The 10194-nt window shown below is 37.8% G+C and overlaps 1 long non-coding RNA gene across 1 annotated transcript; it reads right to left on the reverse strand.

Moving 5' to 3' along the window:
- Positions 1-5162: 5162 nt before the first annotated feature.
- LOC115072725 lies at positions 5163-9878 on the reverse strand. Its single transcript, XR_003851748.1, has 3 exons — positions 9741-9878; positions 8392-8634; positions 5163-5514 (listed from the first exon to the last, which is right to left on the reverse strand). It is a non-coding gene; the product is annotated as an uncharacterized LOC115072725 (long non-coding RNA).
- Between the last annotated feature and the right edge of the window lie 316 nt (positions 9879-10194).

Here is a 10194-nt window from a genome sequence, read left to right on the forward strand (position 1 = left end):
ATCAGTTTTCTACATCATCGTAGTCAGTTTTAATCATCATCACAGTCAGGTTTCATCATCATCTTCACAATCACTGGCAATCATCCTTATCAGTTTGCATCATCATCATCATCATCCTAGCCAGTTTTCATCATCATAGTCACTGTCATCATCATCAGTTCTCATTATCATCGCCATCAGTCATTTTTATCATCATCATCAGTTTTCATCATTGATCATCACCATCAGTCAGTTTTCATTATCATTATTATTGTCATAATCAGTTTCTTCAGTTTCATCATCATAGTTTTCATCATCATTGTAGTCAGTTTTCATCATCATCATAATGATCATCTTCACAGTCACTATCATCAGTTTTCATCAACATCAAAGTCAGTATTCATCATCATAGTTACTATCATCATCATACTCCGTTTTCACCATCATCACACCATCACCATAATCATCATCATCAGTTTTCATCAACATAGTCTTCATCATCAGTTTTCTACATCACCGTAGTCATTTTTAATCATCATAGGTTTCATCATCATCATAATCATCATCATCTTCACAGTCACTACCATCATCAGTTTCAGCAGCAGCAGCATCCTAGCCAGTTTTCATCATCATATTCACTGTCATCATAATCAGTTTTCTTCATCATCATCATAGTTTTCTACATCATCCTAGTCAGTTTCCATCATTATCATTCACTATAATCATCACCACCATCATCTTCACAATCACTACCATCACCAGTTTTCATCATGATCAGTTTTCATCACCATTAATTTTCATCACCACCATCATGATAGTTTTCATCATCATCTTCGTCATCAGTTTTCATCATATACTCAGCATTCATCATTGTCTTCATCATTTTCATCATCATAGTTTTTATCATCATAATCATCTTCACAATCACTATCATCATTATGACTTTCACCATCCTCATCATACTCAGTTTTCATCATCATCATAATCATCATGTTTTCATCACCATCATCATGATACTTTTCATCATCATCATCAGTTTTCATCATCATCGTCTTCATCTTCACAATCACTGTCATCAACATCACAGTCACTTTTCATCATCATCAACATGGTTATAATTTCTTCATCATCAATTTTCATCATCATAGTTCTCACCATCATCAGTCAGTTTTCATCATCATCATCATTTTTCATCACCATCATCATGATAGTTTTTTTCATCATCATCATTGGTTTTCATTATCATCATAGTTTTATTGTCATCATATCATCATCATCATAGTTTTTGTCATCATAGCATCGTCTTCATCATCAGTTTTCATCATCATAGTCATTCCATCATAACCATCTTCACAATCACTACCACCATCAGTTTCGCCATCCTCATCATACTCAGTTTTCACCATTATCATAATCATTTTCGTCATCATCAGTTTTCATCACCATCATCATGATAGTCAGTTTTCATCATCATCATAGGTTTCATCATTATTATCATCAGTTTTCATCATCATTGTCATCATCTTCACAATCACTCTCATTAAGATCATAGTCACTTATTATCATCATATTTACAATTTCTTCATCAGTTTTCATCATCATCATAATCATTATCATAACCATTCACTTTTCATAATCAACATCCAAGTCAGTTATCATTATCATCGTAGTTATCATCATAATCAATTTCTTCATCATCATAGTTTTTACCATTATCATTGTACTCAATTTCCACCATCATCACACCATCACAATAATCATCAACAGTTTTCATCATCATCAACACAGTCTTCATCATCAGTTTTCTACATCATCATGGTCACTTTTAGTCATCATAGTCAGATTTCATCATCATCATCACAGTCATTGTCATCACTATCATCACAATCATTGCCATCATCAGTTTGCATCATCATCATATTCACTGTCATCATAATCAGTTTTCATCATCATCGCTGTCAGTCATTTTTATCATCATCATGTTTTCATCATTGATCATCATCACCACCATACTCAGTTTTCATCATCAACATCATAGTAAGTATTCATCAACATCATAGTTACTGTCATCATCACCATACTGTTTTCACCATCATCACACCATCACCATAATCATCATCATTATCATTTTTCATCAACATCATAGTTTTCATCATCATCATAGTCTTCATCATCACTTTTCTACATCATCATAGTATTAATCATCATCATCATAATTATGATCATCATAATCATTATCAACATCATCTTCACAATCACTGCCATCATCATTATCAGTTTCAGCAGCAGCAGCATCCTAGCCAGTTTTCATCATCATAATCACTGTCATCACAATCAGTTTTCATAATCATCATCATCGTTTTCTACATCATCCTAGTCAGTTTTCATCATTATCATTATAAACACCATCTTCACAATCACTATCATCACCATCATAGTCATCATCACCATACTCAGTTTTTACCATCATAATCATCTTCTTCACAATCATCAAGTTTTCATCGCCATCATCATTTTTCATCACCATCATCATGAGTCAATTTTCATCATCATCATCATCGCCTTCATCATCAGTCTTCATCATGATCATCATAGTATTCATCATCTTCAGCATTTTCATCATCATCATCATCTTTTATCTTCATCATCTGATCATCAATAGTTTTTGTCATCATAGCATCGTCTTCATCATCAGTTTTCATCACCATCACAGTCATTATCATAATTATCTTCACAGTCACTATCATCATCATGTTTCACCATCATCATCATACTGTTTTCACCATAATCATAATCATTATCATGTTTTCATCACCACCATGATAGTTATCATCATCATCATAGGTTTATTCATTATCATCAGTTTTCATCATTATTGTCATCATCTTCACAATCACTGTCAACATCACAGTCACTTTTCATCATCATCATCATAGTTGTAGTTTCTTCATCATCAGTTTTCATCATCATCATAGTTTTCACCATCATCATCATAGTCAGTTTTCATCATCATAATTATCATAATAATAATCACTTTTTATCAACATCCAAGTCAGTTACCATCATCATAGTTATCACCATCATAATCAATTTCTCCATTACCATAGTTTTTACCATCATCATCATACTGTTTTCACCATCATCACACCATCACCTTAATCATCTTCATTAGTTTCCATTATCATCATCATCACAGTCTTCATCATCAGTTTTCTACATCATCGTAGTCAGTTTTAATCATCATCACAGTCAGGTTTCATCATCATAGTCATCCTTATCAGTTTGCATCATCATCATCATCATCATCCTAGCCAGTTTTCATCATCATAGTCACTGACATCATCATCAGTTTTCACCATCATCGCACCATCACCATAATCATCATCATCAGTTTTCTACATCATCATAGTCACTTTTAATCATCATCATCATAGTCATTATCATCATCGTCACAATCACTGCCATGACCACTTTGCATCATCATCACCATCCTATCCCGTTTTCATCATCATATTCACTTTCATCATAATCAGTTTTCTTCATCACCATCAGTCATTTTTATCATCATCAATTTTCATCATTGATCATCACACCGTCAGTTTTCATTGTCATTATTATCGTCATATTTTCCTCATTTTCATCATCATAGTTTTTATCATCATTATAGTCAGTTTTCATCATCATCATCGTCATCATAATGACTATCGTCTTCTCAGTCCCTATCACCATTGTCAGTTTTCATCATCAACATCATTGTATTCATCATCATCATAGTTACTATCATCATCATAATCAATTTCTTCATCAGTTTTCATTGTCATAGTTTTCATCATCATATTATCAGTTATCACCGTCATCATGATCTTCATATTCACCTTTCACCATCATAATCATCATCATCATAATTACTATCATCAGTTTTCACATCGTCATCATAGTTATATCATCATCATCCTAGTCTTCAACATTGGGTTTCTACATCATCATAGTTTTCATCATCATCATCATCATCATCCTGTTTTCATCGTCATCCTCATAATCAAGTTTCTTCATCATCATAGTCAGTCATTATCATCACCATGTTTTCATCATCATAATTATCATCTTCACAATCACTGTCATCATTATTTCCACCATCATCATCATAGTTTTCATCATATTCACTGTTATCATAATTACCAGGTTCCATTGATCATCATCAACATCATCATAGTCAGTTTTCATCATCATCATGATTTGTCAGCATTGTCATCATCATCATAGTCATTGTCTTCATCATCAATCCTGTAATCACTGTCATCATCACAATCATCATTAGTCACTGTCTTCTTCATCATAATCATAGATTGTCATCATCATCATAGTCATTGTCTTCATCATCAATCCTGTAATCACTGTCATCATCACAATCATCATTAGTCACTGTCTTCTTCATCATAATCATAGATTGTCATCATCATCATAGTCATTGTCTTATCATCAACACCATTTCATTATCACCATCATCATCATAATCACTCTATTCATCATCATCACTCATTATCATCACCATCATCGTCATAGTCATTTGCATCATCAGCACCATCATCATAATCATTGTCATCATCATAGTCATTATCATCACCATCGTCACCATCATCACCACAGTCATTATCACCATCACCAACATCACCAGTCATTGTCTTCATTATCACCATCATCATCATAGTCATTATCATCACCATCATCTTCATCCATCACCACTGTCATCATCACTATCATCATCATAGTCATTATCTTCATTGACATCATCACATTCATTGTCTTCATCATCATCATTTTAGTCATTCTGCATCATCACACCCATTGTCTTCATCATTATATTGTCTTCATCATTATCATCATCATTCAAAGTCATTATCATCCTCATCACCATCACTGGAGTCATCATAATCATAATTGTCTTCATCATCATCATGATCACAGTCATTATCATACTCACCATCATTATCACCAGCATCACCAGAGTCATTTTCATCATCATTGCCATCACTGCTGTAGTCAGTATCATTACCATAATCATCGTCATCATGGTCATTGTCTTCATCATTGTCATCATATCATCATCATTATCACTATCACCATCATCAAACTATAATCATCTTAGTCATTATCATCACCATCCTCATCATTGTCTTCTTCATCATCAGTCACTGTCCTCATAATCATCATCATCATAGTCATTTTCCTCACCATCATTGTCTTCATCTTCATCGTCATTATCTTCCGAGTCACTGTCATCATCATCACCATCATCATAGTCGTTGTCTTCATCATCACATCATTTTGTTCATCCCTTTTACTTGTCCACTGACCCATGCATAGTTCACTCCTAGCCACTCAGAACTAACTCATTCAATGTTGCTTCTGTGAGTTTTGTTCCAACTCTTCAACATAAAACAGCTCTCCTGTGACTGTGTAGCACATCTTTTGCTTCCTGCACAGTAATTTACTGTCCTCAGGGTCAGTTTGCTGGGGAGGATAAGCTGTATTCTCCTGCGAAGAACAATGCATGTACATGAGTGCACACTCAGGATTTGGTGAATGGACATATGAAGAAGTTGTGTTGGAATCTGTGGTATCAATGGAAAGACATGTTATTACTACACAGAAGATGTCCTGTGGTCTGAACACAACTCCCTCCTGAGACTACTTTATGAGGATCCTGGAAGTGAAACCCAGATTCCAAAATGCACGCCCGCTCTCAAGTGGCTCCGTGCAAAGGAAAACAGAGTATTCCTTCATTGTCTTATTAGCCATAACTCAGTCCATGGCTCCCACCATATGACCAGAGAAGCTTGGAACTGTTGACTTTCTGGGTGCTCAGGAATGGGGAATCTTGATAAATACAGTAGCACTGCCTCAGCTAGAGTGGAAGGAGGGGATAATTTCTCTTTTGAGAGACCATGGGAGCCAAAGGCAATACACAAAGGCATAGTTAAGAACATGCCAGCAGGATGACATCCGGCTACAGAGGTCATAGGACTACTAAAATACTACTAAAGGGGAGCTCTGTGGTTGACATTTTGATGGAATTTTATTGCTAAGGGAGTGTGAGGGACAGGCGAATAGTTGCAGTACCATCTCTGACTCTAAGTTTTCTGGCACATTCCTATCATCTGCATTTCCTACCCAGTCTTTGCTGCCTGCCCTTTGTGGAGGGAACTGCACAAGCATTTCAGTCACCTGTAGCCCCTCTTAATGCAGTTAGGACTTGAGGTCAAGGTCCTCCTCAGTTTCCCTCCAGCAGATTCTATTCTTCCAACCAGGTTCACATTGCCTTCAAATGTGTCCAACTTGATACTAGGCCAAGGAGGTGCCTGGGATATAAGGTTCATAAGGCTGCATATCAATGAATGCCAAAGGGGCTTTTACACAGCACTAATCAGAGCAGGTCTACAGCAAGTGCCTCAGTCTACTCTGAGGATCACTACAAACAGTCACAACAGCAAGCCTTCCTAAGTCTGTCTGTCTTTCTGTCAGTTGGTCACATCCTGGGGCATTATTGGCCTAGGTATACAAGGCTGGTCAGAAATGCAAAGGCAGGTGAAGCCCCAAGATAGCCTCAACCCAGGAGAGGGGTTGTGAATGAAAACTCCCTTAGGCATCCTGAGATTTCCACACAGCACCCCTGGGCAAAGTTCAAGTGCCTGTAAAAGATGCCCAGATAATAGTGCTCTCCATCAGTAGGGTCACTTTGTGGTTGTACCATCCAAGCAGCTGTGCAAAGTTCACACCTGACTTCACGCTCTGCTGTCACTGTTTGAAACTTTCAGTCACTGTGAACAAGGGCCCTGAACTTTCTGTTTTCACTGGGTCCTGATGATTATGTAGTTAGCTATTTATCAGTATACTCCCTTTTTGTGAGGTTATCAGGGTGATCTCAGGTAACTGTTTGTATCCCAATCTCTGTCCAGGGGATGCACTCAGGAAACTCAAATTCAGACATCAGAAAACACTTATCCTCCTTCACTATACATCTCCCCATCTCCTTCTATCTTGGATATATTAACAAGGGATCCCAGCAGAGTTAAGTTCTTTGACTCAGTCTTTTCCTCCTCCGAAGTCTAGCTTGGATTAATGGTTAAAGAGACAATATGTGCTAGGAAAAAATTCAATAGAATGGTCTTTTGAAAGAGGCTTTCCACTGCAGGGCCTTTAAACTTACCTCCCTCTAATTATCTTTATGCATATTATAACAATATATTACAAAGAGAGGCACACGTGTGGACTTCTATGTAAATAGAGCTAGGATCCTCCCAATAGGGGCTCAGCTTCGTGACTTGCCACAGATTTCCTCTAACCCCAGACTCTTCATAGATACTGGAAGTGTTTGTCACTCATCACAGTCACCACATCTATCCTTTTAGAAATCCCTCTAGTTCAAAGTGAAACTGTACCTTCCTTTTTTTCTCTTAGTTTTATTTTAGTATACTTTATAGATAAAACTATATTTAAGGTACATTATGTGATTATGCATACAAATATGTAGAAATAATTATAAAAAGACAGCGCATGCAAAATTAATTCCTAAACCGCTTAGCGTGTCACTGCGCTCTGTTAGGAGCTATAATTGCCCATTTGATTCTACTTAACTGTAGGATCTCAAAGGAAAGGACTTTTATCTTTTGGACATTCTATAGTTGGAAAAATTCTATTAAATATCCAGTATTAGACCATTTCCTGAGCTAGCGTTCAATTATTAATTTGAGATGATGAGACTACATAAAATCTTTGTGGAAAAAGAAAAATGGAGCTAGTCAACGCTTTTCCTGCCCTTGGAAAATGTCCTGTGCCAGATGTGCATCCATTACATTATAGTTAATATTCATTTACTATTTTAAATCATTGATTCTACTGAACCTCACATGTATCTGTCAGACACCTGCTACAGGTTCAATATCGATTAAACATTATGAAGGTACAGATGCATCAAAAGTAAAATTCCAAACCTCAAATTGTTGTAAATCTGTCTGGGAAAGCAATTTACTTATACTTGAAAATTGTGGTCACATCAAAAATATATATATAAAGAATATATGCTGAAGTAAAACAATTAGCTATTCCCTGGAGGCCCCATTCACACTCTTGCTTTACTTCCTCGTCCTTTTGGAATGTTCTTTCCCTCAGATACGGAAAGGCCTCACTTGCTCAACGCATTCAAGTCTCTGCTAGAATGTTCTGTATCAATGGAGCCTTCTTAGACATACTACCAGCAGCCTCCCTTCCACCTGCTGTCCCCTGTATCCCTTTTCCCTCCATTCATTCTGTCCCAGGACCTGCCAGTGCTAACTATGCTGTCTTCCCTCTCTATGGTGGAAGGCAAGCTCTGGGAGAGTGGGAACTTGTCTGTTCATCCTTTGGCCCTCTCACCTGGAAGACTGCTGGCTCACAGCAGACATTCAAGTGTAGTTCTTGAGTTAATGTTTGGGGAATGAATCCTTCAATGCCATTTCGTAGTCTGACGTCATGTGAATTAAGACCTCTTCCAAGAAATACTGTAGCTCCCATGTAAAACTGTGAAGTTCCCAGGAAACACAAGTCCCCTCTCCCAACATCAGCTCAGCCTTGTGAGTCATGCCACCAGGCTGCACCACCGTTTGATGATTGACAAGTCTGTCCCAAGAAAGCAATGAATTTTGTGTGAATGTAAACAGAGGCAAATGTGTACATCTGTGACCAACTGACAAAGACACTAAGTGAACATGTTCTAACTTTGAACATCTATACCTAGGCTGGTACTAATATTAAATATTCAAACAATTGGAGCAAATAAATTTCCTATGTATCTGAACCCTGATTTCTAAAGACAGACCCTTGTTCAGTGCGGCTTATAAAAAAAGAGGAACAAAAGCAATCAGACAACACTCTGATCTGCCCATTGTCAGTCAACTGCTATGTGATCAGAAACTGCCCTCTCCCTGGTTGTGTTTCCCATGTTCTGTGTGTGTTTCAGGCTTTGTAACTTAGAGCCCTCAGATTGGAGTTGGAGTATGATAAGATAGCCTCAGAAGTTTGTGTCTAGAAAATCCCCTGGGAACAGAGGCATGCATTTGCCATTGACCCTGAATGTGACCATAAAGGGTCAGGGAACTGTCACTAGAATAGAAGGGAAGTGACTTTGGGATGAGGACCTTTTTTCCCTTGCTCACTCTTCAATGCCTGGAGTCTTAAGTGCATCGTGTCTTCCCAGAACTCCTTTGGATTTGCTATCTGCACTGCACCATACACCAACTCTGGTCTTCACCTTGTATGGTTTGCTGCCTAATGTGTGAGCCACATCCCAAGTCTGGAGTTTAGACCCTGTGTTGGGACTGAGCATGCAAGGACCTCTCCTTTGTTGCCTGGAGGAGTTAGTGCCTGGTCCACAGTGTGACAGCAACTCTGTCTCAGTCCCTGAGAGGCAACTGTAATTTCCCCATTCTACAATGACAAAAAGAATCCAGAGCAATTTAGTAGTCAGCACTGAGCCCATGGACACACTGACGCAGTTTCTATTCTTAGTGCATTCTCTGTTCACCTAAGTAAACCAGTCTCCATGACATGGCAACCTCTACCTAAAATACCAACAAGTGAATGCTTTTATCCATTTCATTAAATATTAAAATAACTCCACTTCAATAAGAAGGCATTCAAACCAAAAGAAAACAGTGTTCCAGAAAGCCTCCTCTTCCTGAGATGGAGGAAGCGGCCAATTTTCCCTTAAGAAACTAGCAACATACCCTACAGACAGATCTGTACTCGTAATGAGGAAACCGATTTTCATCTCTGTGGTTGTCTGTTTCCCTCTGGCCCACACTTCTGATCGTGGCAAGCTATTCAGCCAATCACAGCACATCCATCTGGAAAGAGGGCAACTGCACTGTCATCTGGAATGAAAACACCAAGATGAAGAGAGTGGTCAGGTCAGGACCATGCTCTCTCTACTTCCTTGATATGAACCAGGCTCTGGGAGGACACTTCCAAGGTGTGCCTAATTCCTCCTTATTCCGAGTTTACCTTATTGCATAATTTTTTCATGTACCTCTACAAAGCTTTAGCTGGTTTTAGAAAGGAAACATTAACCATGAAATATTTTATATGATGTGAAAATACCCCCTCCCCAGTCTTTACCTCAGCCCCTGGGTACACGGCAAATTTTATGAACATGAGGCAAGTGCTCAATTTAAAGAGGAC

The sequence above is a fragment of the Nannospalax galili genome, unplaced genomic scaffold (assembly GCF_000622305.1).
Source record: "Nannospalax galili isolate Female #2095 unplaced genomic scaffold, S.galili_v1.0 scaffold302, whole genome shotgun sequence".
NCBI classification, from domain to species: Eukaryota; Metazoa; Chordata; class Mammalia; order Rodentia; family Spalacidae; genus Nannospalax; species Nannospalax galili.